The 6,024-nt window shown below is 54.3% G+C and overlaps 1 protein-coding gene across 5 annotated transcripts in view; it reads right to left on the reverse strand.

The window, feature by feature from the left end:
- PRDM15 (PR/SET domain 15) overlaps positions 1-5,357 on the reverse strand; it is a 38,559-nt gene extending 33,202 nt beyond the window's left edge. For 4 of the 5 annotated variants that reach the window (XM_076354433.1, XM_076354414.1, XM_076354424.1 and 1 more), the window contains exon 1: positions 5,305-5,357. The gene's annotated coding sequence lies outside the window, so the exon portion shown is untranslated. Of the gene's footprint in view, positions 1-4,643; positions 4,670-5,304 lie in introns of those variants that run through there. The other variant, XM_076354406.1, reaches the window with a different exon arrangement.
- Between the last annotated feature and the right edge of the window lie 667 nt (positions 5,358-6,024).

Below are 6,024 nucleotides of genomic sequence, written 5' to 3' on the forward strand. Positions count from 1 at the left end.
TGAATTACTTTTACCTTCCAAATTATTGAAACATCCCTTTATGGAGTAACGATGCTGACTGACCCAGAGCATACCCAAACACATTACTGCCCCTGCAGGAGTATCAACGGAAAGTTGAAGAAATCAAAGTTGCTAAAAATCCCCCACTGACTGCTGTATCATTACATGTGCTGCTGAAATAACTACCAAGCCTAAATATCTGTAGGTTCACAGGCATTTCTCTCTTGAGGCAATGTTGTCTCATGCCGTTCCCCATCCCTCCTCTCACCAACCTCCAGCCATTCCTGTGTGTCCCTGCACCCCCTGCTATAAGCTCCCGTGGAGCCTCAGAACAAGCAGGGCCAGAGGGCTAATCCAGGCCAGCAACCACCGCTGCAGAAACAAGGCCCATCTAGTTCAGTGCGACATCTTATTGAACAGTAGGTTAAAAAATTATCTCTGAAGGGTGGATTACTTATTTAATAAACACAATAATCTTAAGAACCTAAAAAGTGCAGATATGATCACAGATTTGTTCCAAAGGCAAAGGTATACTGTGGTAACAAGCACCAGAAAACCTGGGAAAACAAATCCTGTCTCTGTCACTGACCTTCCATGAAATGGTAACTCACCAATTTGCTTTCACCTGTAAAATAAGGATAATCTATATCCACTTTTATAAATCAGTTTTGGCAGTATGTATTAAAAACTTGTATAAACACTATTTATTGCTCCTCAACGATGTCTAGACAATCTAAATTATGGTTGGCAAGTAGGCCAATTATGTATGGGTAAGATCACGACACAAGCAAGATCTAGAAGATAGTTTTCCCTTTTCTAACCATGAAAAGGCTCTCCTCTTCAAATAAGCAATTTTCCCAATGCCCCAGTGAGAGGCAAAGCAACACGAAGATTGAGACCCAAGTCTAAAAGAGACTGAGGCTGCAGAAATAGCGAGCACATTGGTCAAGAAGAGAACAGGAAGGAGTAAGAGACTGAACCTGTGAGAGGGAGGAGGACAGGAGGAGAGGAAACGTGACCAAAGACACACCAAGCTAGCAGAGCCCTGTTCGAAAAAAGATAAAGCATTTGCTACTACAACAACAAAAGCCAAGACAAAGATACGTACAAGCACAGCTGTTACTCAGGATCAGCATAGGAGCAGCGAGTTTACTCTTGAACACTGATGCTTCATATGCTCTGCCTGGCTGGGCCCTGAAAATATGCCTCAGGCTGGAGCCCGCAGTGGCAGCTACTTCTGCGCAGGTACCGGCTCTACTGACTTCTCAGCACAAGTGAAGTCCCTGTCCCACACAACCCCTTTCACTGCTTCAGGAAGGACTCCATACTTGCGCCAAGCCTGCTGCTAACGCCATGACGGCACCTGCACGTGGCAGGGAGCAATGTCTGATACACAGCTGCCAGCTGCACCCATGCTCCCCCCCGCCTCAAGCCTCCACCAGAAGCAGAAACAGGTTCCTTCACCAATCCTTAGGCTATTCCTGATTAGCAAAGGACAGTCCATCGCCACACGGAGATGTGCTGGGCGGGAAGCCAGCACGTCAACTGATGGAATATAAAGGGACACCTGGTTGCTGGGGCTTTTGGCCACGGCAGGAGGGATCTTGCTGCTCAGTTATCTGGGCAACAGCCTAAGGAGGATTTTGGTCACCGAGTCTGGGCATTCCTCCACAGCCCACCCCAAGCACCGCCCTCCCCAACTCCACCAAATGTCAAGAGCATGATCCCCCCTAACACCTGTTTCCCCAGTAAGGGGCCAGCACTGCCCACCTGTGGCACAAGCTAGGCCTTCCTTGGCTACGGCTTTTGGGGACTAAACTCATATAATAAAACACTTAAACGTTTATACAAAAGCCCAATGCTGAGCACGAGCAGCAATTCAGGTAACTTCCCAAAAGCTCTTTTCCTGAAAGCACTGTAAACAATGCAACAGGTATTTAGGGAAACCCAGAGTATAACGGTGCAAAACAAGCCACAGAAGGCGCATTGTAGGTTGATGTCAAAAACGGTTTGTTTTGCTTTTTAACCAAGATATTTTGTGGATGCTCTGCACTATTTCAAGAGGTGAGGTGTACGTCCAGTTATTTTTAGATAGTTTGTGTCCTGACAAGACTTTAATCCTAAATACGGCTGAATTAACAAATACTCTTCTTGGTCACTGGTTCAGATACGCAGGGGACACAGTGCAGCAAGACCAGCAATACTGCTGTGTAACCTGCTCGTCAAAGGCATTCACCTTCTAGGACTTTCCCGTGTCGCATTCTTCACAAACAGCAGATCGATGACATGCAGCATTACAGAAGCAGCAACGTCAGTCTTGATCTAGGGGCAGTCACATGAGAATAGCACCAAAGGGGCGGAGAAATCGTAGTAGCATAAATGTTGTTCAGGGTGATGGGGAGAAACTGGCAAGGTCCCTTAAACATACCTCACGTAGGTGGTAAGGACACTAATCTCGGTCATTATCTGCATTAGCATAATTTTCATTTTTGTAGCAAGTATCTTCATTTTCCACAACGCAAAATTTCTGATTTGTCATCCATCTTCCCTATGCTCAGCACAATGACCTGCTATGCTCTGAAATAAACAGGAATGGGTGACGTATTATGTATCAAATAAGCTCACACCTCAACACGCAGGTGCAAAAAGAGGACTACCTTGCATTAGTATTTGCACCTCGTTACAAATTCCTGCGTGGTCTTTTTTTCCCCCCTTCCTACTTTACAGAAAGCGTAGGAAAGGAAGAACTGCACCAAAGCAGGTTTAACAATTCTGCTTTGCAAACACATACTATTTCTCACCCATAGACTTCAAAACTCATCACAAATCTCAACTGTATTTCCCAAGAGTTCTTGAAATAAATGACATTATGCCACCCGCTCCAGCTCGTAAACGGAGACACAAAGTGCCATGCTAGCTCACACGATGGCACTGAAGATAGACTTTAGAGTTTTTTACCCTCAGCTACTGTTGTTCTGAGCCACGTCTGATTTTTTTTCTTTTCAAGCATTTGTATCAGAAAAATATTCCATTAAGTCACTCATCCTACCGCACATAACTATGTTCTTCTCTTGCAGAGAGAATCAAAGCTTCTGGGAATCCCAGATATTTTTATATAAAACAGAGAGCAATCATTAAGCAGTGAATAATCAGGTGAAAAGCTACACAGACAAAATTAGACCACAGGTACGAGGCCTAATTCTGACTGCAGAAAAAGAGCAGAAAACCAGAATTTTCTGCTTGTATAATTAACCAAGTGACTTTGTGCCCAAGAGTAGAGCACACAGCTATGCACACAAGCTCTAGCTGCAACATGGGCCTCCGAACACTGCTGAAACTCGAGGGAACCCAAATGACGACACTGAGGGGCTGCAGCGTCACAGGAATCTGCTTGCAAAGCATGACGTGCAGCGTTAGTGTCAGGGAACCACTCAAGCCATAAGCGATCAAAAAATGTAAGACCTGGTGTAAAAGCGTACTTTCCACTAGTAAACAGCTGAAGAAAAAAATCAGGCTCCAGTGGTGAGTCGAGTAATTTTGATCTTGCAAATGGATTTAAAACAACAGGTACGAAGAATTAAAAAATAAACCCAATCCCTAAAAATCTGTATTTGAATTTAATGACCAACAAAGTAAAATTAAAGTTTCCCTTTCTTCTTTCTTCAGTTTTCCATTAAAGTTCAACAATGGACTTCTACTAGTGTGAATAAGTAACTTGAAAACAGAAGCAGATGGGTACTGGAAATATATGCGTTCAAGCAAAATGCACTTAAAAATACTCTTTGTTTTCTTCACGATATAAGTCTAATTTGTTCACACTACTGCTCAATGTAATCAAAAACTATCTGGCAGAATATCTGGTAAACTACAGCGAGGCCTTGTATTTCTAAGAAATTACGACCATTCCACCAGTTACTGTTGAGAAGGGGAACAATTTCAGTACCAGTCAGGGGGAGCACAGCGCAACAGAGTGGGTGTTGACTTTACGCCACCTGCCCTCTCCAACATCTCCTGCGATCATGTTCACCCTGCCCAGGGGGAATGAAGTATATGCAAAGTTTAACGAATGTGGGCAGACAACGAGTGTACTGCAGAAAAAATGCGTGTGTGTGAAGCACTGCAGACTGGGGCTTTCATCCTTTCGTCTTGCAATCGACACACCGCGCCTTCTTCCAGAAGGCACGCACCTAGAGAGCCAGGGCAGGGGAAGGGCAGAGCCGCCAGCCAGCGGATCAGCCGTCGGCCCCGCCGCCGGTAAGGGCCGGTTCCCACACTCGGTTTACCAGACCTGCCTCCTCCTCCCACCCTCTTCCATTTGGATCCCGCCTTCACACCTGAAAGCGGCTTCCCCCCCACACCACCCCCGCCACCCCCGCGGCGAATCCGTGCCGCGCCGAGGCGCTCCTCGCTCCCGCGGCCACCGGCTCGCCAGCTGCCGGCACGGGCCGCCCCGCGGCGACTGCAGCCCCTCGTCCCGGCTGCCGGCGGGGAAACGCCGCTGCCGGCGGCACCAGCCACAACGCGGCCGTTTCCTCACAGGGCCCGCGCCCTCCCCGGACCAACGGCTTTACCGGCCGAGCCCCGCCTCTGGGGACAGAGCCCCCCCCCCCTTTCCCCCGTTACACAGCCCCAGCGGATCGCACCCGAGCCGCCGCCACCGCCCGCGCCCCCCGCACGACGCCGCCGCGGGGGCTGCCCCAGCCCGCCTCACACACCGCCCCGGCGGGGCCGGCGCTCGGCAGCGCGGCCAGGCGCAGCCCGGCGGCGGGGCCGGAGCCTCCCGGCGCCGCGGGGTGTGTGTGTGCGTGAGTGTGTGCGGGGACGGACGGACGGACGGACGAGGCCTCGGCGCGGCGCCGCGCCCGCCGCGGGCACGGTCGGCGCTGAGCGGCGGGACCGCGCCGCAGCCGCCAGGAGCCCGGCGGGCGACGGGGCCCGGCCCGGGATCCGGGAGCGGCTCCGCCGGGTTTTGCCTCGGACCCGCCTCACCCCCCTCCCTACTGCCCTCCCTCCGCGCGCCGCGGCGCGGCCGCTGTAACAAAGAACAGGCGGCATGGAGGAGGCGGCGGCGGAGGAGGAGGAGGCGGCGGGCCCGCAGCCGCCGCCGCTCCGGGAGCCCTCGCCGCCGCCCCCGCCTCGGCCCCGCGCGCCCTGGGGAGCGGCGGGGCGGCGAGAGGAGGCGCGGCGGGCCGGGCCACGCGGGCCGGGCGTGGGGCGGCGGGGCGCGGGTCCCGTGCGTGGGGTCCCGCGCGTGGGCCGGGGAGGGAGGGGGCGGCGGGCGGGAGCGCGGGGAACCGGCGTTACCTGTCTGGGGAATGGCCAGAGCCGGATCGGATCCGGACTCCGGGTTCCGATCCGCTCCGGAAACCACGCGCCACCGGAAGCCGGTGCGGCCGACCGCAAAGCACGGCGGGAAGTGTAGTCCACCGGCGGCGGGGCGGGCCGCGCCGCCCGGGCCCCGACGCGAGACGCCGCCGTTAGCGGGGGGCGGTGGCGGCGGGTGGGGAGCGGCCGGGGAAGGGGCGGGGGGCGGCGGCGGCGCTGTCCCTCTCCCGGCGCCCTCATCGCCCCGGCTCGCCCCTGCCAGGGCAGCGGTCTGCCCGGCGGCGGCCGGACCTTCAGCACCGCGTGGCTGGGGTCCCCCCCCGGCCGGGCCCGTTCCCGGGCGAGTACGACACCTGTGCGAGGAGCGGCCGCCCCCTCCCGGCCGGCTCCCCCGTACCGCCCTCCGCACTGCCGGCGCGGCGCTTCGGCCCTGGGCTGGGCTGGAGGAGGAGGGTGGCTGCCATCGAACCTGGCGTAGCACCCAGGTTGCACAACCTGGGTTTTTCCTTTCTCCTCCTGGCCGGTGTCGGCCGCGAGGTGGAAGTCCCACAACCGGTCTGCCAAAAGGCGTTAAGGGTTCATAGAAACGCCACATCGGGCACACAGCAGGCAGATTTTTCCCCCGTCGAGCCCCGAACGAGTACCTGAGTGCCCATCTCCTCAGTACCCAAGCCTCGTTGAGGCTAACAAGGTCAGCGC

This window comes from Aptenodytes patagonicus, chromosome 1 (genome assembly GCF_965638725.1).
Source record: "Aptenodytes patagonicus chromosome 1, bAptPat1.pri.cur, whole genome shotgun sequence".
In the NCBI taxonomy this organism is placed as follows: Eukaryota; Metazoa; Chordata; class Aves; order Sphenisciformes; family Spheniscidae; genus Aptenodytes; species Aptenodytes patagonicus.